The sequence below is a fragment of the Neoarius graeffei genome, chromosome 9, assembly GCF_027579695.1.
Source record: "Neoarius graeffei isolate fNeoGra1 chromosome 9, fNeoGra1.pri, whole genome shotgun sequence".
In the NCBI taxonomy this organism is placed as follows: Eukaryota; Metazoa; Chordata; class Actinopteri; order Siluriformes; family Ariidae; genus Neoarius; species Neoarius graeffei.
Window position 1 is genome coordinate 64,978,656 of NC_083577.1, and position 27,085 is coordinate 65,005,740.

The window sequence follows — 27,085 nt, forward strand, 5'->3', positions numbered from 1 at the left end:
TTGAAAAGGGTGGAAATGAGGGATGATGGACTTTGCAGAGAGAGAGAAGGCGTTCAGTGCAGGCTGTTACTTCAGTCCTGTGGGGTGTGTGTGTGTGATATATGCGCGCACACGCAAAATTTACCAGCTGGGAGGTCCGTATCGTGAAATACCGTGATCAAGGTCTTGAAAATACTGACCAAGGCCTCTGGGCCGTGGTCAGTATTTTCAAGACCTCGGTCACGGTATTTCACGATACAGACCGACCTTAAGCTGGTAAATAATATTTTTATTTTTTTCGTTACCAAATTGTAACAGAAAATGAGAGCGCCTGAAAGGGAAACACATTTAGAACAAACCTGCTACAAGCTCGTTTTCATCTTTCTCCTGAAAAATTATTATTTTTTTAATTTTGTCTTCATCAGGGTAGTAAAGCTGGGCATACACTGTGCGATTTTTGGCCCGATTTTGACACGATTTTCACTCGTGCGACTATTTTGGAGATCGGGCCGAGTTTTGGCTCAATCGTGCGTCTCGGATCGTGTAGTATACATGGGGTAACGACAAGCAATTAACACCTCACGACCTCCTCCTGGTTGATCGTATGAAAAATCAAACCTGTTTGAAATCCTGAGCATCGCATCCGAGCATCGGATCGTATAGTGTGAGAACAGGAATCATAAGCTGCGTGCTGTTTAGGCCAAAAAAAAAAAAAAAAAGTGTGTTTCCGGTAACATGAAATACTAAAATAAGGTCGGTAGGTAGGAAGAAGTTTTTTTTTGTTTGTTTGTTTTTTGTTTTTCTTAATTTTTTTTATTTTGTTCGAAAAAATTAACACAAGTAAACATCTTACAAAATAGTATTTTGGCACAGAATCCTTTATACCACACATCATAAAATAAGTGTTTTAAATCTTTAAACGAATAAAAAAAAAATATCGCGAGAGTTCGAGTTATGATCTACGGAAGCGTATTGCTGCCACACTCAAAAAAATTGGCTTAGAATCAAGTAATTATGTGAAAAGATATTGTTAACAAATGCCGCTTTTCCACTACAAACGCGGCTGAGCCGTGCCGTGCTGAGTCAAGCTGAGTGGGGCTGTTGGAGTTGCATTTCGACTACAACCGCGCTGAACCGTGCTGGCTGGAAGTGGGTGGACACATTGGGTGGAGTTAGCGAAAGTGGGTGGACGTCACGTGATGTCGTTAAGCAGCACAAACAGTGACATCAGTGATCTTTTAAGCGGTAGTCTCACGACCCGGATAGTAAACAATAAACATGGAGGACATGGAGTCGTTAGTGTTGCTGGTCTTGGTGCTGTGGCTTGTTGTCACCGACAACGCCAACAGATACTGGCAAGAGCGTATAGATGAGGCGAGGCGCATAAGGCTTCAGAAATTCTCGTAATTCATAATTCTTCTTCTTCCGGGTTTACGGTGTTTACAGATCCCAGCGTGCTCGCGGGGCGTGTGTGGGCATGTGAGGACACTCCTCCTCACCAATCAGTGCACAGGGGAGTGTCTGCTCACGCCCCCAGCCTCACTCGGCACGGTTTGGCTCGCTTCAGCCCCACTCCAAAACGGTGCGAGTTTTAGGGGCTAAGCAGGGCTGAAGCGAGCTGAGTCGTGCTGTTTTTTGGTAGTCGAAACGCGAGCCATGTCGGGCTGAAGTGAGCTGAAGTGAGCTGAAAAAGGGTAGTGGAAAAGGGCCAAAAGTTATCACGATTTTACTATATATTTATCATGTAATAACAGAACATCACGTAATTTCATGATACGAAATTATCACGTTATTTCATGATATTTTCATGTAATAACGTGAAAACACCTCATCAAGAAATAACGTGAAAATAACATCCTAGGCTCGGCTACTTCCATTAAAAGCAGACGGCCTCGCCTAGCCTACTGTAGAACTTGGGTCGAGCAAAAACACCGAGCAAAAACATGGCTGAATCCTGAATGACTCCTATTTGTATAAATAGGGGACTACATAGGCGGCAAAACAGTGTTTTTCCCTGCCATGGAAGTGCACTTGTATACTGAAGAGGAAGCAATTTGCATTACAGCCTTGAATGAGGATTCAAAATGGCGGCTCGGCTCAGTTTTCCCTTCCTCCTTCAGTATACAAGTGCGCTTCCATGTTTATGCAGGAGGGCTGATAGAAGTGGCGAAACATTTTACTTTTTATCGTTTCTTTCACAACTTGAATGCGTTGAAACAAAAAAATATGACAAACTAACGCCGCTTACACTAAAACATCGAGGGAAATTTTTTTTTTTTTGGCCTTACCCCTGCGATTCACTCGTACAGTGTGAGCAGCAGCTGAATACCACGGTTGAAAAAATCGCACAGTGTATGCCCAGTTTAAAACTCTCTTTCGCTGTGAACACTGTCGTTATCGCTATCCATGCTGTAAAATTAATGCTATTATACTGAGAAATGCAAAAATAAATGTTGACACAAAATTGCTACTATGTTTGTTGTTGTTGTGAATGAACGAGTCGCCAAAGGCCCGTAACTGGGGTCTGGATCGTAGAATTTCGGACCGCTCGTAAGCCAATCAGAGCGCACGATTTGATGGAAACCGGACCGCGAAAAAAACAATTTTGGTTATGACATAACTGCACTGGGACATTTTCCTGCTGCAGGGTCTGTGTGGTAGTAATTAATTAATTAAAGGAGACAATTAAAATGGACCGGGGTGTGTGTGTTAGTCAGGGAAAGTGTGTTCATGTGAGTGTTTTTATACGAGACATTACTGACTAAACTAATTTCATACACTGTTCGTCTTTAGTGAAGAAGGCATTAATCTTTATTGTGCGTTTCACAGATTCATAACCCACGCTGCACTGCTTCTGAACTGCAGACTCTGCATCGTCTACATACACTCACAGATCTCTCTCTCTCTCTCTCTTTCGCATGTTAACACCTATCTCAATATCACTCATTTAGACACACAAAAGCAAGACACGCAGTCTCTGAGGCCACAAAATAATAGTCTCGTCCTCTGAGCCATATTACCAAGTGAGGTGTGTCTGCCTCAGGTCCTGACCAGATGATGTCATATTTGGAGGCAGGGAAGTCACACCTCTGATTTTATTTTATTTATTTAAATAAACGGGTGACTTCTATGCCCTTCAAGAAAAACATGGGGCAGGCAGGCAAACACGGCTTCATTACTGAGAGTGCAGAGAGATGGAACGTGGGAAATACGGCATTTCTGAATGTGTCGGAGTGGCTTCTAAATCTGCAGCTTGCACAAAAATGTCACGTGTACACGATCAGCTTTTTAAAAGCTCCGACCATATTTATGACCACGATGCTTTAACTCTGAAGGTAATCATGTATGATTTATAGGATAATTTTTGTGTCAGACCTTTGCATGTGTTATAAGTAAGGGATAAAACATGACAGACTGGAGTGTGGTATTCTGCTTACATCACAGCGATTTGTCAACAGTTACTATGTTTATAGACCCCTTCGCATGTTTGTAAACAAACCGACCATTGCCAGGATGCGCGCGCAGCCTGGACCCAGAAACAATGACGCTGCCCATAGAGATCTTGCAGTCACGTGACCGGAAAGTACACAACCGCCATCTTGTCGGTCAAAAACACCGCTGAATACTGCTGCACTGGTGTACAGAATGGATCAATTTCAACCGACGGACTACACGGCTCATTTTTCTAATGAACAGATAACTAGATATATGTCTAAAATAAACGATCTACAGATTTGTGACCCTTATGGCTTACCGGACGGAGTTTTCACGACCGGATTTTGAACTGCCAGCGGAATACCCGGACGTGTATAATTACCTCATTAACTTTCCCTCACTGTTCAGTGGTGAAGCACTGTGTGCTTATAAACCTCTGGACAGTTATCTCTACAGAAATTCAGGATTTGTCAGCAACTCAGATGTGGCATCTTGTAAACAAGAATCCTCATTGGATGGGTAAGTCACTTAAGTATTGAGTATAGCACTGACCAGCCGATTATAGAATAGAATAAGGTAATTCCAGCTGTAATTCCAAATCGTCCGTCTTGTTTACATGGATCTGGCGTTGGAGAGGTAGAGGCTTAGCAGTGGAGGTTTGAGTGGCTGTTTTCTGAGCTTAGTCAACAGGCCGGCTCTGCAGCCTCGCTTTTGCTTCCGCTCCCGGCACCGCCTCCTTCGCTTTGCTTCCGATAACAATCCACGGAGACCCCGCTGGTCTCGCTATCTCGTCCGGAACGTTTTTTTTTTTTTTCTCGTCCGGAATGTTGTGCATGCGATGGAAATCGCTACAAACCGTCATTTTCTGCTGGAAACCAATGTCCAGTAAGTCCATACGGTTGTAGTGGATATTGAAGTCCGGTACAGACGAACAACACGCAAAAATACACACAAAAAACGTGCACAGGTAGGGAGAGCTTGTAGCCGCAGCCGTTGTAGTAGAATTGTATATAGTAGGGTTTTCCAGAAGAAAAGGTAGAAGTAGAAGGCGGAATATGGCGTTTGACCGACAAGATGGCGTCTGTCACAATCTGGATCGGCTGTGACGTCACATGCAAGTGCTCCATAGACCGGCATTATGAGCTGTCAGATTATGCAAAACAATTGTCGTTACAAGATCGAGAATGCTACATAAATAAGTTAACTCTAACAAGTGGACATCGCCTACCGGATCCGTATTTAATTAAAGAGTGGACGGACGATGTTAGTAAGTTCCCTGGTATACAATGGCCAGATACCTTATTGACAAGACTTCAGTGTACACCCACGAAAAACTTCGTGCCTACAAGTCTTTAGACGCATATGATTGTTATGTGCAGGCATGTACCGGTACAACTTGATTAACAATGGGACATTCATATTCATTTTTGTTTTAATCAAATTATGCCAGTGATGTGATGGCAATGTGGCTTTAGCTACAACAGCAAATACCAACACTAAACAGCAATTTGCAGGAGGTAATGGCATGAAAGGAATGATAGTGTAAAGAGTGCAGCGAAGAGAAATCAGAGCTGCGTAAAAAGCGAGAGGCAGAGACCAGAAATGAAACTGAACGGGGCGGGAGCTAGGTTAGAGCAGTCAGCGTAAGTTGGCATTTAGAGTGAGGGCACACAATTTTACCTTTCCATCCTTGCCTTAAAATTGTGATTTTCGGCATACACAAATAATGATGGCACAAAATCTGGACTGCTTGAGTCAAGCGAGACCTCTCCTACAAACAAAATTGCATGTAAAGCTAAGTTAACATGCTAACAATGTTCATTACATTGTGTAACTATGACCCAGCTAATCAGACAAACATTACCAAAGTATTTTGCTACATCAATAAACGAAGACTAGAAAGAATAAAAAAGAAAGATTCAATAAATAGCCTGATCTTACCTGTGATGAAGTGGGCGCTGCAAACCCGCGCATTTTTGATGGTGCCTTCATTCCAGTCTACACGTTTGATGGCTTGTAGCCACAGACGTCGGCGATTTTTTTGGAATGGGTGAGATCCTGCTGGAATTCTGTACATTTTAACCCCATCACTGCTACGATTCTGACACCCGACAACACAACAACTAGGCATTTCTGAGTCTTTTTTGGATCCAGGCTGCGCGCGCAATTTCCGCTTTCGTATGAATGACGTTTACTGCGAAGGGGTTTATTCGTAAACGACATTTCAGCGTTTCCCTCAAGTTTACTGGTGGGGGGGGGGGGGGGGTGCTGGATGAGAATGATCACCTGCAGGACCCCTCCCTGCGGCTCCTATTACAGAGCATTTGTATTTGAACAAACAGGTAAAGGAGTCATATTTAAGTCTTCACATTTATTTTAGAACAATAATAGAACTCTCCTCTTTTTTTTTTTTAAATCCCCCGCTGGCTGAAAGGCTCGGGGGGGGGGGGATTATGTCATGGCAATGTCCGTCTGTCCCAGGAAGCTTCTGAAACCAACTCGTCTCACAATTTTTGGAGGAATTTCACGAAACTTGGCAGGATTCTTTGTTGTAGGTCAGTAATATGCATATTATAACTTTGTTCAATTCAGTCGCATTTTACCCGAGTTATGGCATAGTTGCCAGCGGGGGTTATTGTGTTCTCAGAGCACTCTTGTTATCCAAGTCGGATCAAAGCCACTGATGCTATGGTGAGTCCTGTGCTGAGGGGATGCAATTTCAGCAGGAAAGCTGATAGTGTTCTATTCGGGCAGGGGCAGAATTTTAATTTCACGGGTGGTGGTGGTGGTGGGTGTACAGGCACAACAGGCTTAAGTTTTTCAGATACCCCTACTTGAAGTCTATCTGCTGTACTCGGGTCTCTTTTGCAAAATAAATCTTGATCTCAATTAAATTACCTGATTAAACAAAGGTGGTATAAAATTAGGGAGCATCTTGGAGGAAAGTTCATCGCTCCCGTACAGTTCCACAGACTTGGCGAGGAGCACTGAAGGTATTCTGGTGACTCATGGTGGCCTCACTACTAAGACACTTCATTTTGGTTTCAATTTGTCACCCATTTGTACCACAGTCCCTCATACTTTATTGCTTGATTCTGTAATTTGTAATTACATTTGTAATTACACTCCACTTTCTACATGCTGTTTCTGCTCCCTGCCTATCACCTGGGGCAGCTGACCCTGCTGAGTTACGGACACGGCACAATTATTTCCAAATAAAAATACTTTTTTGAATGAAACACACTGTAGTGATTTAAAGATTAAAATGGCATAAGAACCATTTATAGTTCTAATCGATTTCTAATTAGAAAGTCGGATAGCTTATTTCTTCTTTCTGTAATTTTTCACTCGCGTCTCCACTGACTATCACTACTTTGATGTATGTGTTGAGTGAAGAAGTACAGTAGTAGACTGACTGCACTTGTTTGAAATAACATCTCATTCTCATTATCTCTAGCCGCTTTATCCTGTTCTACAGGGTCGCAGGCAAGCTGGAGCCTATCCCAGCTGACTACGGGTGAAAGGCGGGGTACACCCTGGACAAGTCGCCAGGTCATCACAGGGCTGACACATAGACACAGACAACCATTCACACTCACATTCACACCTACGGTCAATTTAGAGTCACCAGTTAACCTAACCTGCATGCCTTTGTACTGTGGGGGAAACCGGAGCACCCGGAGGAAACCCACACGGACACGGGGAGAACATGCAAACTCCACACAGAAAGGCCCTCGCCGGCCACGGGGCTCGAACCCAGACCTTCTTGCTGTGAGGCGACAGCGCTAACCACTACACCACCGTGCCGCCTTGAAATAACATATATAAAAAAAAAAATGTAATTTTCTGTGGCTAGCTAATTTGAAGATGTTTTCAGTGATATCATATTCCAAAATGATCTCTCTATGAATATTTGTAACATAACATTAGCTAACTTGATATGGAGTATGTCTGAAGACATCAGTTGTGTTTTGTGTTTTTTTTTTTTTTTTTTGGAGAGAAAAAAAATCCTATGTCCTCCATCTTTTGCCACTTGTGGTGTTCAGACATCGCTAACGATTGTTTGAATTGAATCATTTGAATTGTTTTTGAGTGCACGGGAGGAGAGCGAAGCTTGAGTGGGGGATGTTTCTGCATGGTCTTAGTGCCTGCATCCTCTTCTGGTTTTGAGCAGATGCACTTTCTGCATGGTCCTAGTGCCTGCACACCTGTCTTGTTTCGTCGTTAGTGTGTGTGTGGGGGGACTTTCAGGGGGCGCAGGGTTCTTTTGGTGGACGGGGGGAGCACTGTATCACATATTTAATGTTGAACATTAGAGAGGCATGTTGGTTCCAGTTATGTTATAGGCATGGGAAATGGACATTTTCTCACCAGTGTCTGTCTGTCTGTCTCTCTCTCTCTCAAAAAAAATGCACCTTGTCATGTTAGAGCAGACCTGGGCATTTTACGGCCCGTGGGCCGCATCTGGCCCTTTGGTTCATTCTGACTGGCCCGCGTAAGGTTAATTAGAAATTACAAAATAAACATATTTTCTAATTTTACCTCATGCATGGACTGAATCGCGATTCGTACAACCGGTTTCTTCTTTTTTTTTCTTTTCTGAATGTGCATTGCTTTTATTTTGAAGTTGTGTTCAACAAAAACGCAATGCGCGCGACATGAACATGACATGAAATCCCACGAAACCTAATCCCGCGATAACTACTTCCGTAATTTGTCCAGACCAACCACAAACTTGTACGTCATCCTTCAAACGGTCCAGCCAATCACATAGTGTGACGCCACCAGCAGGCGCCGGAGCCCGAGCCGATCTATAGATCTGATACCTACACCGAATCGACGTTGTTGCGAGCAGGTCACAAGAAGACTTTAACCCCCAAAATGTCCGCAAAAAGAAGAAAGGTAGATGCCGAATGCAGGGCTTTCAACAAAACATGGGCTGCTAAGTATTTATTTACTGAAGTCAGAGATAAAGCCGTGTGTTTAGTTTGCGGAGAGCAGATCCGAAAAACTGAAAAACACCAAATGAGGTGATTAGACTACAAATGTGGGCATCATTATTGTAATATGATGTATCTTGCTTGATATTTGGAGTAGAAAGACAATATTGTGATGTCTTTATTGTGTTTTGGGGTGAATGTGACTGAAGAAAAAGGGTACAAACGTTCACATTTTGTTAACCATTGTTTTGGGAAATTTGATTGAATAAATGACGTTTTTTGTAAGGCAACCTCGTTTTTTCCATACTCTTACCAGTCTTAGCAGCTTGCAAAAGCAATGTTATTTACTGCTTTATATAAAGAAATACAATTAATATTATGCAGAATTTAGTTCAGCCTTTTGGTCCGGCCCTCCACAAAATTTTCTGTTTCTCATGTGGCCCCATGGAAAAAATAATTGCCCACCCCTGTGTTAGAGGAACGGCAAAACGTAAAGTCTTCAGTCCTGAAGATTTTCCATGCTGGGAAACTTTGCAAAGCACAGCGACTGTCATAAAGGGTTGATTTCATCACATCAACCACTGAATGTGTAAAAAATCAAACCCTTGGACAGTGTAACGTCTCTAAAAAGCGCAACGACCACAGGTCTAGCACCCCTGCTAGCTGGCTGCAGTACGTGTCGCACCGTCCATCCTCACGTGTTTCAGTGACAAAATAGTATATTTTCTGTCACTTCTAAACTGTCTTTCCTTCTGCAGTGTCTAATTCAAGCAGTTAGTTTTCCCTTTGCTGATATCGGCACATTTAAAAAAATAAATAAATAAATTTTCCCCCAGAAATGAGTTTTTTTTTTTTTTTTTTAAATGGTATTCTCCTATATTTTAAGAAGGCATGGATACACTTGGGAATGAAGTGATTGGTAGCTTTGGTGATGCGCTGGGGTTGGTTTTGGGAGAAGGAGACGGGCCTTCCAAATGAGTAGGTGCGCCTGACTTCGACTCTCGTCTCTACTGCGCAGACTCCAGCTCCAGATTTGACAACATGGTGATGGAATTTTGGCTTCATTTCTATAGAACGGAAAGGCATGTCTCCACGTCTTTTACAGTCGTTTTCAGCAGCGTTTGTTTTCTTTGATAAACAGCATGTTCTTTTTGAAGGCCTTTTATTATCAGAGTTAGTCTTAGGCCATGTGGCGCGTCCAACATACAAATCTCTGTCAATTGAGAAGCAGCGCCTTAATTAATAAATCTATCGTTTGTTACAGACAGAACCGCAGTCCGAGCCTTGTGGTTATTAAAAAATAATGCACAGAATGAGAATTCTAGTGCACTGTCCTTTTAATACATTTTAATTTTGGTTCTTAATATGTTTATTATGGGCGGCACGGTGGTGTAGTGGTTAGCGCTGTCGCCTCACAGCAAGAAGGTCCTGGGTTCGAGCCCCGTGGCCGGCGAGGGCCTTTCTGTGCAGAGTTTGCATGTTCTCCCCGTGTCCGCGTGGGTTTCCTCCGGGTGCTCCGGTTTCCCCCACAGTCCAAAGACATGCAGGTTAGGTTAACTGGTGACTCTAAATTGACCGTAGGTGTGAATGTGAGTGTGAATGGTTGTCTGTGTCTATGTGTCAGCCCTGCGATGACCTGGCGGCTTGTCCAGGGTGTACCCCGCCTTTCGCCCGTAGTCAGCTGGGATAGGCTCCAGCTTGCCTGCAACCCTGTAGAAGGATAAAGCGGCTACAGATAATGAGATGAGATGAGATGTTTATTATGGACTAGCTAGATGCGTAAACACAAGAAAGCAGCTTTGGTTTGTGTAGGCTATGCTTTAAACCAGAACTCTTTAGAGTGATGAAATGTCTGTTTTTACTTTGATCAAGGGCTAATCAGGCTTTAAAGTCAGCTGTCAGCACTATAACATACAGTACCACACTATCTCACTTGTTATATATAGTGCACGGCTTAGTTCACTGCAGCTAATCGTTGAGTGAGAGTGATGGGCTGCATCTTTGCCATTTAAACCATTTCTGCCTGTCTGATCTGCGAGTATGAGTAGAATTGTTCTAAGGGGGGGATTATTTTGACTGAGACGACAGTACGATCGGCATCCTGAATAACGGCACGATGGCTTTTTAATGGCCAATTGAATTTGTTTCCTCATAAACGGTACATAGCATTCCTAGAACAAATTACGGTGATGCAAACTGAAGTGAGAGGAATTGTTCAATATGAAATGCAAAGTAATTTTGTTTAGGTAGTGTTCATTTGGCAATTTGATTTGTATTATAGAATAAATGCTGCCTACAAAGCTTGCTTACAGCTTATTAAATTGCTTGGTCGCGTTTTAAACTGAAATCTACTGTACCAACACGGAGCAGCAGCTGGTCTTAGGCAAGTAAAAAAAATAAAGAAAGAAAATGTTCCTTTTTGGTTTCAAGCCATACGGACAGCTGCACCTGTCAGTCAGCCATTTTACCAGTGTTGCTTTGTGTTTAATCTAACAAACAACCAAGCAAAAGTATATTTCTATGCAGGACAGTGATGGTGTTCTTCCTGCAGTTTTTCTATACAGTAATATGAAACGATTTTACTGTTGAAAGTAAGATACCTGTTAACTTGATGGAGAGAGAGAGAGAGAGAGAGAGAGAGAGAGAATATGAATGTGCCTGGGATGTTATGAGTGAGTGAGCGGGATAAAGCAGCAGAGGGCAGATTGGGTTTAGTTTTGTGTGTTTTTAGCAGACACTCAGATTCTGGACAACGGTAGGATAAAAACTGTGGGAAGTAATACTCGGGTACACACTAGGGGTGTTGTAGTTCAAAATGTTCACGATCACCCATTCTAAAAATATTGTGGGTTTGCGTTATTAAGGCCCCGGTCACACCGCCTGAACTTTGCTGGAGCGTTCCTTGAACGGTAGGGAGGGGGGGGCCGAATTTCGACAACGCTTGTCACCGCGCACAAAATGGGAAAAAAATCGAAAACACGGGCGTTGGCTTAGCGGTGCACCGCTGAAGCCGGCGTTGCTTTAGCGTTGGTCGAGCGGTAGCGAGCGTTGGTTTAGCGGTGACGCAAGCGTTGGTTTAGCGGCGTTCTGCGCATGCGGGCTTTGGCTCGGCGGGGGTATAAAGTTGGTTTAGCACCAATCATAGCAAGTCTCTCAGCATCCATGGTGATACAGTTTTACTGTAACTTTGAGCAAATTCGATATAGATGAGGTCTGAACTCAACGGCAGCTCGATTCCAAATGAGCTCCTGGTCCATTTCTCCCGTATTTATAGTCAAATTCTGGTCCCGCTCCGACACCTCTATACCAACGCCAAACCAAAGTTCATCGCCGCCATGGATAGCTGCTTCAACGCCCGACACCGTTCCAGCAATCCCGTGTCAGCTCGTAAAACGCTTAAAACCGCTCCACCGAAGTTTGTGCAACGTTTAATCGCTGCCCGGGCAGCGCTGGCGAAGCAGCGGTGGTCCAGCGTTCAAGATTTCTGCGTTGGCCTAGCGGACCCAAGCGTCCACGAACTTGCATCTAGTGGTGCCAAACTTTGACTGGGCGTTGGTGGAGCGGGGGTGAACTTTGCCGGGGCGGAAAATTGCCCCCTCCTCACCGCTCGCAATATTTTGTGCAGCTCAAAACTTTCGGAGCGGTAGCAGAGCCCCTCGAGAAACATCAGCGGTGGCCGAGCGTATACGGCGTTGCTTTAACGGGGGCCAACTTTTGTTAAACGGTGGTGAACGGTTACGAGCGGTGATGAATTTTTTTCACCACTCCAGGAACGCTCCAGCAAAGTTTGGGCGGTGTGACCGGGGCCTAATAAAACTTTTAAAAACGCACAAGCTTTTGGTGATCATTAAAGGATCATTATTTATACGATATAGCAGAAACCAAAAGGAAATAAAATGATCAAATTGCCGAATCAACCTATTCCAAAACAGTCTTTTCCGTAAGATCTTTTGCGTTGTCCGTATTTATCTTGTTGTTATAAGCAGACCCGTTGCAACAAGGTAGGCAGACTTGGCAATTGCCTAGTGCCCCAGCCCTTGAAGGGCCCCCGCTGCCGAACGACTGGTTATGTATTCAATAGCAATAACAACTTTTTGAGCGCGGCAGCGCAGCGCCTAATGACACTTATTGAAATACCCTAGTTCCAAGGGGGGCCCCTAATGCACAACAGCGCCTCCCTGCATGCTTTGGCCGAAAGTGCAATGACAGTCTGTTGTCAACCCCTCAATGCCCATCTCCGTCCAGTCAAGTGGTTGCACAGCTCTGCGGCAAAAAAACAAACAAAATCAAATATGAAGCGAAATTACCCTTCAGGGAGCCGGAAGAGGAAGACAGAAAAAAACCAAGACACTGGTAAGTGAGAATGTACACACTCATTAATACCAAGCGGGTCGACAAGCAAATTCGGTAGCTAGCTTACGTTAATGGCAGTTATCTTGTAGACAGTGTTTATAACAGTGATGTAAACGTTGTCATGCACAACAGGCTTACAAACTTGCAAGGACTGGCTAAAAATTCTAATATGTGCCACACAAATAGGTGAAAGACTGTCAGCTTCTCCCAGATTAACTTATTGTGTTTATCAAAATGCCATAGTCAGAGTTAGTTTCAGCGAGCTGCATGGCTTTCATCAGAAGTAGCTAGTGTGTCGTGAGCATGAATGGAGTAGGACAGGGGATGGCTCACAAGAAAGCTCTTTTTTACATAAATAGGCTACGTTTGTGACCTTGGTCGGATATTGACGCAGAGGACTTAGCACTGGAGATCAATTCTGCTGTCCACACTTTCCCAGATAATGCATCCACCTGCCCATTTGACATGCTTGACTACATATACAGTGAGAAGCTACTAGACTTGTACAGCAATTTAAGCATTGCACTACGTTTACTTCTTACACTTCCTGTGTCAGTTGCCTCGAGCGAGAGGAGCTTTTCAGCTCTGAAGCTTATTAAGAACTATATGAGGTCCGCCATGGGCCAAGAGAGGCTCTCCGGACTGGCACTGATGTCAATTGAATGTGATGTCCGCAGGTCTTTGGACATGGAGGGTATTGTGGCTGCCTTTGCTGAAGCCAAAGCCCGCAAGCAGCAGTTTTAGACATTTTGCCCATGATTCTAGTTGTGTATTCTTAAATTTTTATGTGTTTTTCTATACCTTTTGCACTTTTCTGTGTGTGCTGGTTCTTATTAAGATTCTTATTCATGTTTGGAATCATTTAATCACCATTTGAAGTTATTTCTACTTGTGTATATACTGTAAATATTTAGTGTTGTGTTATTTGCACATTTTATATTACTTTGTCTTATTTTCATATTTGATTATATATATGTGTGTGTGTGTGTGTGTGTGTGTGTGTGTGTGTGTGTGTGTGTATTTTGTCTATTCTTGTGTTTAATTGAGTTTGATAATTATTTATAATAATGTAAAGAGTTCATTTATTAAGTAAAAATCGTAAGAATGATTACAATATGTGTGATGTTTATTTATTAAGTTTTCAGTGGGTAAGCGGCCATAAGGCCTTTCGTTGAGGGGGGGATAATTATGGGCCCCAGATCCCCCTTTGCCTAGGGCCCCCAAATAGCTTGAAACGGGCCTGGTTATAAGCTGAGATTTGCTTTGAAGAAAGAAAGCTGTATGTCTTGAAAAGTTATGAAAAGAATGGTGGTAGAGGTAGCAGTGTAATGTGTTTACAACAATAGCAGATCACACACCCAGTGTGTGAGGTCTCTAGTATGATTTAGGGGGAGTTCAGAGAGAGGGGGTTGTGAGAGATTTGGAGAGTCGCAGCCAAACAAAAGGGATGAGAACCACTGGTGTAAGGTTAAAATAAATAAGTTTTAAAAAAAAAGAACAACATGTAAAGAGTAATACTGTAGATGGATATGCTATTACTGTTGCACTGAACATCATGAAAGAAAAAAAGAGCACAAGTTTATTCATCACACACTTGTGAAATTCCTCCTTGCATTTAACGAACACACATGCGCGCGTACACGTGAGCAATGAGCACATACACATACCCAGAGCAGTGGGCAGCCATGCTAACAGCGCCCGGGGAGCAGTTGGGAGTTGGGCGCCTCGCTCAAGGCCACCTCAGCCCAAGGCCGTCCCATATTAACCTAACCTAAGCTGCGCCACTGCAGTGCATTGTCTCATTCATCTCATCTCGTTATCTGTAGCCGCTTTATCCTGTTCTACAGGGTCGCAGGCAAGCTGGAGCCTATCCCAGCTGACTACGGGAGAAAGGCGGGGTACACCCTGGACAAGTCGCCAGGTTATCACAGGGCTGACACATAGACACAGACAACCATTCACACTCACATTCACACCTACGGTCAATTTAGAGTCACCAGTTAACCTAACCTGCATGTCTTTGGACTGTGGGGGAAACCGGAGTAAAATTTTATTTTACTGTCCTTTGAATTTTAACGTCATCTTAATAGCTTTTATTTTAGTTTATTCTATTTTATTCTATTTGTTAGTTAACTATTTCACTTATTAGTTAATTTAGTTATTTATTCACGCTGCACACACCAAGACCTGGGTAACTTGCGCTACGTTCACACTGCAAGGCTTAATGCTCAATTCTGATTTTTTTGTGAAATCCGATTTTTTTGTGAGGTCGTTCACTTTAACAAATATATGCGACTTGTATGTGATCCTCAGTATGAACGAAAAGCGACCTAAAAGTGTTCCACATGCGCATTGCAGGATACGACGACATCACACGCAGTGAGCATGGCCAGTGTTTACGGAAGTAAAACCGCCCGGTTGCGGTATGACTCATCCAATCTAGCTTGAATAGCTGCATCCCCCCAAATGGAAATCAGCTCCCTAACCTCTGTGTCCTTCCATTGAGAAGATTCAGAACCTTCACAGCCCGAAGCGTCCCTCGCATTGATGTCATGCGCAGGGGCGCAGATACGTTTTTTGAACTGGGGGGGACAAAAAACTGGGGGGGACAAAGCTGCCAGCAAACCAACCCCAACCCCGATATGCCTGTCAAACTTGTTGTGGGTTACTATAGCAACCAAGCTCGAGCTTGCAACCTGTGCAGTCTGCGCAGCTCAACCAACCGAATATCAGTCTTTGTTTTGTTTTATGTGAGTTGTTGCAACTATGTATACACTGCCGTGCACCTCAATAAACCGAATGGTAATTAGTCTTTTGATTTTTCCGTGAGGTTTGCCTTATGCAAAGTGGGGGGGACCGAACGAAGTGAATTTAAATCTGGGTGGGACGAATCCCACCCGTCTCCCCCTCTATCTGCGCCCGTGATTATGCGCCATGTTGTTGTAACTTTTTTTGAGACCCGCCGCCTACTTCAGCGCAGAATAGTGACGTTTGTGGCTTGTTGATGACGTGTAAGTCGGATGAATGCGACCTGGCGGTTCAGACTGAAGTCGCATATGAAAAGAGCGGATAGGAATCGGAATTAGGACCACATATCCAAACAGCCTGGGTCGGATTTGAAAAAATCGGATCTGTGTCGTTCATATTGTCAATAAAAGATCGGCTACAGGTCACATATGGGCGAAAAGATCGGATTTGAGTCACTTCAGCCTGCAGTGTGAACGTAGCCTACGTCTCGTTCTTATCATGTCACATAGTTGAATGACAATAAATCCGAGTCGGACACTACGACTAGCCATAACACAGTAACAGCCCTAGTACACACCTTTTTAATTCAATGGTCTTTCTTTGTTTTTATTAATTAATACACGTCATGTCTTAAAGTAATGATGGATGTCGTTTCTCTTTACTTAGTTGAGCGGTTCTTGACATATGGATTACTACAGTTATGGAATAGAGCTATTTATTGTATTTTTATTATTTACTATTTACTGTTTGATCTTCAAACACATTAAGAAGGCAAGAAATTGCACTAATTAACTTTTGACAAGGCACCTGTTAATTGAAAACCATTCCAGGTGACTACCTCATGAAGCTGGTTAAGATAATGCCAGTAGTGTGCAAAGCATCATCAAGGTAAACGGTGGGCACGTTGAAGAATCTAAGATATGAAACTTTTTTTTTTTACACTTTTTTGTTTACTACATCATGCCTTCTATGTTATTTCATAGTTTTGATGTCTTCAGTATTGTTCTACAATGTAGAAAATAGTCAAAATACAGAAAAACCTATGAATGTGTAGGGGTGTCCAAACTTTTGGCTGTTACTGTGTCTCATCCCAGTAACCGTAAATTAATTGCATGCACTTTTACAGTTGTTATAATACATAGGGCCAAATTACTCAATTCTGATTGGTCAATCAAGGAGGGCTTTTTTCCTTAACACGGGGCGTATTTCTGAAATGCTATTGGCTAGTTCATTGCTTGGTTACGGTTACAAAAATTAGCACATTTTGTCAACAAAATGGCTGACTCAGCAATGCCGCGTTTCACTATATTATTTGATGAAGAAATGATGAACCAATTGAAAGCTGCGAGCGAAAATGAAAATACCAAAAAAAGTACAAATTTTTGGCTTTCCGTGTTTAAGAGATGGGCCGCAGAAAGACAAATAAACGACTCTCTAGTGGCATATGAATGCTTTTATTCCAAAAAAATTTTGTAAACCACTTTCAAAATCCTCGTGTCGTGTCGCCGTGTCATGATGAAAGACGCTTTAGAAACTGATTCAAACGTGCAAGATAGTCTTGCGCCCTGATTGGTTCAGAAAATGTGAATGACAAATGTTGTGAACTTGAATGGCTTCCGAAGTATGAATTTGGCCCTATGTATTATAAATAAGTAGTGCTGTCAAAAATGTCGCGTTATTAACGCGTTAACTTGACTCAATTTTAACGGCGATAATTTTTTTTTATCGCGAGATTAACGCTCTGTGACATGATGCCACGCCCCGCACAGCCAGAGTCCTCTGCCCTCCCCCGAAGAGCCACGGTGCTCGGCTTAGGTTTCGTTTTCCCATCGGCCGCTCCAGCCCCATTTTGCAGTGGCTGTGACAAGACGTGTTATGCTCTGCAATAAAAAAAAACATTGGTACAACCAGTGTTCGAACTATGCCGATATTTTCGGGGGGTCCCTTTATTCCCTTGGGGGGGTGCTTGCGCTTGTCTCAGAGCGCGGCTCTCCATCGCGCGCTCACTTCAGATATGCAAATGCTTCCCGTTACACACGATTGCTATGTCAATAAACATCATTTTGACAATATTTTAGAGACCCCCCAACATTTCCCAAATCATGTTTTCAAGGGATCTCATGTCTGTTTCAGGGGATCTCGGATCCCCCGAGTACCCCCGTAGTTCGAACGGTGAGCAAGCCCATTCACTTTTTTATGCTGATAAGAGAATTACAATGGTTTTTCATGTGACAAAAATGTGCGATTAAATTGCGATTAATCGCGAGTTAACTATGACAGTCGCGACATTAATCGCGATTAAATATTTTAATCGCTTGACAGCACTATAAATAAGTAATCGTATGGTTCCTCGTAAAATTAAGGATCAATTTCACTCGTGATTTCAAAGTTTTGAAATTTCAAAACTTTGAAATCACTCATGAAATTAATCCTTAATTTTACTCGGCCCCATACGATTACCTATGCTAAATGAAAACCCCTTTTTTTGTACTGTGCGCTAATCAAACGTCTCCATAATGTTGAGACCTTCACAGACGTGTTCGCAAACAATAAATTGACAAATGGATAAAAACGGAGACACACACACACCCCCCCCCCCCCCCCCCCCCACACACACACACACACACACACACACAGAGAGTCTACTCGAGGGGCTTCTGCTCTCCCTTTATGGCAAATGAATTTGTTATATTTTGATTGCATGCTGAATGGCCATTAAGCCTCCCTTTTATATCTCTAAGTATGTTATCTCTCAGTCGGACTCGTCTACAGCAGTCTTCTCTGCATAGCCCGTCTCGATTGCCAATCATTTTCATGGTGAGCCTGAAACTGTATGCTTGGGTTTCAGTGAAGAGAATGCAGGAGCGTACAGACAGATCTTTATAGCCCTTTTCCACCCAAACTACTGTAGTGAAAGATTACATTACATTACGTTTTGTCATTCATGCGGCATACGTTTTTATTCAAAGTGAATTACAGATCAGAAACTTTCCATTCCACACACACAGCTGAGCTGTTTCCCAAATTTCAGCTTTTCTCTCTACAGTAGCATCAAATATTGAGTAGTATGTTGCTTTATTTTCTGCTCTTTCCAAGCATATTTATTTATTTATTTATTTAAAGAAAAGTAATTAAATTGGATGGGCTTTCCATTTTATCAAGTATTCATAAATGGCATAAAGCCAATTACTCAGCATGATTTTATATTAAAAAAATGTTATTTTCATTTGAGCTTGTAATAGTCTACAGAGGTTTAGTGATTGATGTATTTGCTGGAATAACTGGGGGGTTAAAAGAAAACAGAAACCTTGACAGAAACACATGCTGTTTTTTGGGGGTTTTTGTGTTTTTTTTTTCTTTTCTTCTTCAGAGCACCACACTGTGATGAATGCTATAGGGGTTCACAGCTCCACTGAACTTTTAGATCTTTTAGGAGTTACTTCATTAGGTATGCTTTTAAAGTGGAGTGAAACTGCCAAGGCCAGCTGCTGTTGTATCAATATCTGATGACTGTACTGGAGTTACAGTGCTGGAACTCATCTCTCCTCCTCACTCAATATTGTATGGATGTGATTACAAACCTTTTTCCCATCCATCCGTTATCTGTAACCGCTTATCCTGTGCAGGGTCGCAGGCAAGCTGGAGCCTATCCCAGCTGACTACGGGCGAAAGGCGGGGTACACCCTGGACAAGTCGGCAGGTCATCACAGGGCTGACACATAGACACAGACAACCATTCACACTCACATTCACACCTACGGTCAATTTAGAGTCACCAGTTAACCTAACCTGCATGTCTTTGGACTGTGGGGGAAACCGGAGCACCCGGAGGAAACCCATGGGGACACGGGGAGAACATGAAAACTCCACACAGAAAGGCCCTCGCCGGCCACGGGGCTCGAACCCAGAACCTTCTTTCTAACCACTACATCACCATGCCGCCCCTAACCTTTTTTCACACAAATCTAAATATAGACGTTTAGTGTTGGGCTAGGTCTCGTCATCCTCTCTCTCTCTCACACTCACACACACACACACGGTATACACACACACACACACACACACACCATATATACATTCTATCCACATTCACTGGATATAACCAATCACACATTCTGATTGGCTACTCTACTACTAGACTATCGGCTCATATACCGTAAGTAGAGGAAAAACAAAATGGTGGAGCATCTCATCTCATTATCTCTAGCCGCTTTATCCTGTTCTGCAGGGTCGCAGGCAAGCTGGAGCCTATCCCAGCTGACTACAGGCGAAAGGCGGGGTACACCCTGGACAAGTCGCCAGGTCATCACAGGGCTGACACATAGACACAGACAACCATTCACACTCACATTCACACCTACGGTCAATTTAGAGTCACCAGTTAACCTAACCTGCATGTCTTTGGACTGTGGGGGAAACCGGAGCACCTGGAGGAAACCCACGCGGACACGGGGAGAACATGCAAACTCCACACAGAAAGGCCCTCGTCAGCCACGGGGATCGAACCCGGACCTTCTTGCTGTGAGGCGACAGCGCTAACCACTACACCACCGTGCCGCTCATGGTGGAGCATGTTGCTGAAATAAAAACTCTACTCAAAAACACACCCCTCCCCCCCCAAAAAAAGGCAGCACAGTTTCCCCCACTGTTCAAAGACATGCAGGTTAGGTTAACATGGGGTGGCCTTGAGCTGAAGTGCCCTTGAACAAACCACCTAACCCCCAACTGCTCCCCGGGCATTGTAGTATAGCTGCCCACTGCTCCGGGTATGTGCGTGTGCTCATTGCTCACTTGTGTGTGCATGTGTGTGTTCACTGCTTCAGATGGGTTAAATGCAGAGGAGGACTTTCACTTTGCGAAATTTCACTTTTGTATATGTATGTAAATAAAGGCTTCCTCTTCTGTTTGGATATTCCGAATTTGGCATAATGTAGCATTTTCTGATTTAAGATATGTGGGATTTGCCAATAATATTTGCATTGTAGGAGCATTCTTTGGACATGTATACAGCACGTTCAGAATATACGGCCCAGCTGGCACACAGCCCTCTTGCCGGTTTATGCTCACATCTGTGGTTTGTCCACAAACCGGATAGATACATTTTTCACCCATAAAAAATCCACACTCCAAAAATGAGGGGATTCGTACATGAAAGATTCTCCTATCATCCAAATGTGGGAAGAACTTCAGTGGTCAGGGGAGTGGGTGAACCGAATCGAGATTCACCACTGCTGTGGATGACCATCAGTGGGGCAGGAATGATGGAGAAAATTCAAGAGTGAGAAAAAGCGATGAAAGAATGACCGACTGACTGAAATTCTTAAGAAAAGGTGGTTGTTTTACCCGATGGAGCTAATTTCCATATAAAATGTTCGTGGAGAATACCAAGTGCTGTTTTACTGGCAAAGGGAGATTGTATATAGTATTAAATGCAGGCGCATGTGTTTTTGTTGAAAATAATTATTTCTTGAAGACGTATTTGTTTTTCTCTGAATAAATTTATTTCAATTAAAGGTTGGATTTTTCTCATTTTTTCAGTGTGAGATGAAGCGACTTCACAAAGTGGGTTTTTTTCTAACTTTTTTTTTTTTTTTACTAATCTTTACAAGGGATGCCAATAATCATGGAGGGCACTGTAGGAGAGGGCGGTATGACAAAAATCATGATGCCTTTTTATGATTCGCAGTCTGTCATGATGTATAGATTCAGTAACAGACTCCGATCAAATCAGTCATGCTGGTAATTTTTTCAAACGTCTCCGAAAATAAATGACTAAATCGAAAAGGATGCGAACAGTGCATTCTGATTTGAGTAACTGCTAATTAAAAATATTTTAACATTTAAAAAAAAAATCAAATCAATCTGTGATATCTCCGAAAAGTGTATTGTGACACAATTTTTCATGATATAAATATCGCACTGTCCTATTGCGCAGCCGTAAGCGGAAGTTGTGACGGTTTGACGATACACCAGTTCTCTTTACGGAGTGACCGTGCTTATTGCGGTCATGGCTAAAATAGTGAACATGCTACAGAGCAAGAAGTTCTGCAAATTACACAGAGAGATTTTGAGTTGAGGGTTAATTCTTCAGTGTTGTAGTTAAATGATAAATCTCTTTCTCTGTGGGTTGGTTGTGTTGCTGTGAAAACCAGGATGTGTGTACACTGCAAAAAAAAGATATCTTGGCAAGTGAAAATAGTTGAAATGATCTAGCATTTCCGATTAGAATACAAGACACCAATTCTGAGATTATTAAACCTAGTTCTAGATCGCAACCAATTTATTCCAAGATGTCTTTTCAAGTAAAATTATCTGTCCATGCAGCAAGGTAACGTCACTAGTATTAAGTAATTTTCTCACATTCAGTTTTCAATTTTTTGTAGTGTAGCTGGGTATGACAGGCACAAGGCAGTTATATTACCACAGCTTTGTTACATTACATTGCATTAATGGCATTCGACGCTCTTATCCAGAGCAACATACACAATGCCCAGAGCACCCTGGGGAACATTTGGGGGTTAGGTGCCTTGCTCAAGGGCACTTCAGCGACTCCTGTTGGTCCAGGGAATCAAACCGGCAACCTTTTGGTCTCAAAGCTACACTACTGTGTTTTCTCTCTCTGTGAGAGAGAAAACACAGGTTGTTAGGTATGCCCTAAAAATGACACAAGTATTAAATCTGTGTGGTAGGCTCGCAGAGACGAGAGTCTTGACATCAGGCATAATACACAACAATGGCATGTTAATATGGTTAAAAAATATCATGACCTCATTGTCCTGCTGGTACATGTTGGGGGCCTGTTATTTCCAGTGAAGGGAAATCGTAATGCTATAGCAAACAGACATCCTTTGCAACCGTGTGCTTACAACTTTGTGGCAACCGTCTGGGGAAGAAACGCACATAGTTGTGATGGTCAGGTGTCTATATACTTTTGGCCACATAGTTTATCTCGCTTAGTTTCCTTTTAGGCATGGGTATTTGTAACAAATGTTGTGGTCTTGCCATAGCTGTATTCAAAATGGCATACTTTTTATACTGTGCACATCAAACTGCACCAGTGTATAATTGTATACAGTACATGAATTCCTTGGATAAAGAATTAGTCCACATCCACTAATAGCAGCATCATGTTATGCAGTGCTTCCAAGCCGAGGAGCAGGAATGAATGTAAAATTGATTCTGATGTTGCCTTTTGTACTTCATGTTTAAGCACGAACAGAACAGAACTTTGACACATTCCAGGAGGACAAGGGTGCATGGAGTGTGAATTATTTGATAAGCATGATTGAACACTGAGACACTCAGATTGGTCTGCACAAATCACAGGATGATGAGTCCCATAGAAAACCTGTGGAATTATTTCGAATTCTGAATTGCACACCCTGGAAGAGCGGACTAAAGGGTACACATGGTAGCCGCGGGGTCTTAAAAGTCTTAAAAAAGTCTTAAATTTAATATTCCAAACTTAAGGCCTTAAAAAGTCTTAAATTGCTTTGCCCAAGTCTTAATTTTTTTAAACAAAGGTCTTAAATTTACTCATACTGTTCTACAGTGCGAAAACGTGGGTTTTGCGTAACATCAGTGAATTTCTTGGAGCATGCGCAAAGAGAGAAACAATATTGATACATTTTCGCGCCGGCGCAATCGTCGGAGTCCGTGGTGGAGAGGAGACTCCGCGAATCGCAGCATGGGGAAGTGTCGTTTTAATCAGCAGTGGCTTTCATATGAAAGATATCGTGATTGGGTGAGGGAGGTTCCTGGAAGCGACATTGAAGCAAGATGCTGTGTTTGTCGAAAGACCTTCAAGTTGTCCACTATAGGTCATTTCGCTTTAGAGTCTCACATGAAGAGCTCAAAGCACATTGCATCTGCCTTCCACCGCCACCAGCCCATCGCTCAGTTCTGCACGGTTCAATCTCCGAATGCACCTGGAGTTGGCACTAGCACCACTGTCGAACGTCAGCAGCATCAGCCAAGCCAGACATCATCGGCAAGGCTAGCAACAACACAAGGGCCGAGCAATGGCATGATGGGTGTCGGTGGAACCCTGACACTTCGGGCAGAGGTGCTCTGGATTTTAAAAACAATTATGGAACACCACTCGTACAGCTCGAATGAGGGCATAAGCGAACTCTTTAAGGCTATGTTCCCAGACTCGGAAGTCGCTACAACATTCTCCTGTGGAAAAAACAAAACGTCTTACATAACAAAATTCGGTCTTGCTTGTCTTGAATGTGAAGATTCGACAAGCAATGCACATAATGACTTTTAAGTATATAACTTTTATAATAAAAGTATTTTTACTTGAAACATTTGTCATTATTGGGAATTTGATCTGGTGTTCTACGACCGCATAATGGGTGCGATGTAGGTCTTAATTCTCATTTAAGTGGTCTTAAAAAGGTCTTAAAAAAGTCTTAAATTTATGGTGGTCAAACCTGGGGAAACCCTGGTACAGGAAGCATGTCGGGACACTGATAGAATCGTGAGTTGACAGGATTGGTACATTTTGTAAGAGCTAAAGTTTTAGAAATGAAATGATGCATATGACAATTGTATTACTCCTAGTAGTCTGCCTACATTACATCCTTGGTATCTGCTGGTACCGTCATGTCACAAATGACGAGGTCTTTGCAAGAGCAGGCGATCTTACCCGCCTATTCCCTGACACAAAGTGAGGCAGACTGCGGCGTTTGAGCCATGTCACGTGTCCCAGCGAAGCGCCCACTGCAACTTCCTGTCTACCTTCAGAGAGCTGTCTCCCCCTGATGCCCTCCTCATGTCAGTTGGATGTCCCAGTTTGCAGAAGTACACCCACTGGCTGACCTCTTCAGTTCATGATCATCAAGTCCATAGGCTTCTGATCTATCAGTGCGTTTACATGCACATTCAAATCGAGCTACTGTCGGTAATCGAGCTAAGGGTCCCAGCAGGGGTGCCAGAGAAATCCAATCCTACATGCACACAAGGAAATCAAGCTATTGTGTGAGGTACATTCAGTATGTTTACATGCACGTCCAAATCGAGCTGCTGTCGGTAATCGAGCAAAGGGTCCCAGCAGGGGTGCCAGAGAAATCCAATCCTACATGCACACAAGGAAATCAAGCTATTGTGTGAGGTACATTCAGTACGTTTACATGCACGTCCAAATCGAGCTGCTGTCGGTAATCGAGCAAAGGGTCCCAGCAGGGGTGCCAGAGAAATCCAATCCTACATGCACAAGTGAAATCGGGCTATTGTGCAAGGTGCATTGTGCACCCGAGCCACACGTGGCGCTACACGCCCCATCGTGTTGGTACACTTCCGGTTGTCATCATGAAGAAGAGCTATAGTGTTGCCAGATACTGCTGACGTTTTCCAGCCCAAAACATGTTCAAATCCGCTAAAATGCACTTAAAACCCCCAATCTGGCAACACTGGCAGTTCCATGTTCAAGCTGTTAGGCTTGCTCTAACAGACTGTATGGCTACAAACTGTCCGGCGCAGACCACTGTTTTGTAAGACAACTTATTTTGCACAATAATATTTTTCTAAAGTCCATTTTTTGCTTACAAAAAAAATTTTTTTTTTGCTTACGATTTAACTTGTGTCTTAATAAACACACAAAGTTCAATTGTTTTGCTTTTATTGACATTCTTCAGATGTTGGACATACACACACACAAATACAGTGACTTGTTTATGTACACAATTCACAGCTATGCAACAGCTGTACAGATGTATTTGGTGATACAGTAAGTGAGCTAAATTTTAACAGTGCAAACAATGCCACAAAAAGAAAAGATTCATGCCGTTGTCATGATTCGTTGTCATGCCGACCGAGGCTGTTGTGTTTCCCTTGTGGTCTCGTCACTCGTCACTTCCGGAAGGGGCAGTGCTGAAGTAAGTAGCTCGAATACATAGCTCAATAGGGTATACATGCACTAAGTAGCTCGGCAGAAATCGCATAATCTAGGTCGTGTAGCTCGATTCCGAGAAATCAAGTTCGGTTCAATTTCAGCCGAATTAAGGTGTATACATGGCATTTTGAACTTGGATTTCAGTCGAGCAACGGCAGAAATTCGATTCTCTCTATGTGCATGTAAACGCACTGAGTGTGCACCCGAGCCACAGGTGGCGCTACACACCCCATCGTGTTGGTACACTTCCGGTTGTCGTCATGAAGAAGAGCTATTCAAGAGTATAAACAAAGTTATCAGTTCCGTGTTCACAAGAAGAACGACGACAGCAACATCGATATATATATATATATATATATATATATATATATATATATATATTCAACTCCTTAAGCTGAATGAGCATGAACTCTATCTCCTCATTGCTCCAGAAGTGCACGTTTCTACCACTGTTGTCATGCCGACCGAGGCTGTTGTGTTTCCCGCTTGTGGTCTCGTCACTCGTCACTTCCGGAAGGGGCAGTGCTGAAGTAAGTAGCTCGACTACGTAGCTCGATAGGGTTTACATGCACTAAGTAGCTCGGCTACAATCGCATAATCTAGGTCGCGTAGCTCGATTACGAGAAATCCAGTTCGGTTCGATTTCAGCCAAGCTAAGGTGTTTCCATGCCATTTAGAACTTCGATTTCAGTCGAGCTACGGCAGAAATTCGATTTTCTCTATGTGCATGTAAACGCACTGACTGTTGCCTGTGACGGTGGCCAAGCGCCACTTTTACCACCTCAGTCAAATTCTCTTTCCTCAGATTTATGCTTTGTTAGGCTGTTATGGTTTACCGAGTACAAACTCTAACATTATTAAAAGTACAAGGCGTTTTCAGACACAATGACCCAACGGGTTAAACTTGCAGAAGAATGCAGAAAATTCAGTTATCAGCTTTTATTTTAAAAAATCATAAGAAAACCGTTTCTTGTTGGGATGCAGTAACACAAAGATCGCGCTTGGTAATTTCTCCTAAGCAGTATGTCATCTGCATATTGTACTGTAAATAGTTCTCTTGATGGGGGTTTATTGTGTGTGGAATGCATGTCATTTTGAGCACAGCCAATATCTTGCACAACTCTTCATTCATTCATTCATTCATTCATTCATTCATCTTCAGTTACAATTTAATCATATACTTAAAGCTATTCTGCTGTCAGTTGTTCGAATAAATTATCATGATTCTCAGATGATCCATAAGTGTGAATAGCAATGTATGATGGATTAGTTGGAGATCAGTGGTTTCTTGGCATCGAGCCGTTCATTGCTGTATTCAGAGTTGAAATAGTAGCCACATTCATCAGAACAAACAAATTATTCATGGATGGATGGAATTAAAAGAAAAAAAAATGTCAGGTTTGCTATTTATTGAGGGGTTTTTTTCCCTCCATGACTATTCATGTGTGTAAAACCATGACCCATTGCTAGTACCTTTATTAACCGGAAGAGATGCATGCAGGTTATTGCCTTTGCAATCCGTGCTAACAGACAGAGTGGTGTAGTTACTTTGTGGAGCTGATCATTGGCCAAGTGTGTGTAGGGTTGCCACCATTCAGAAATGAAAATAAGGGACGCCCACCACGGCTCCTTGGGGCCATGACCACCACGGGCACGACTCCCATGGGGTGCGGTGCCCGCAGCAGTGGTATGTTTTATTTTGTAGGTGTTTTTAGTAAAGGGGTGATCAAGA

The 27,085-nt window shown here is 42.9% G+C and overlaps 1 protein-coding gene across 1 annotated transcript in view; it reads left to right on the forward strand.

The window, feature by feature from the left end:
* tanc1b (tetratricopeptide repeat, ankyrin repeat and coiled-coil containing 1b) overlaps nucleotides 1–27,085 on the forward strand; it is a 362,831-nt gene that overhangs the window by 213,665 nt on the left and 122,081 nt on the right. The window lies entirely within an intron of this gene.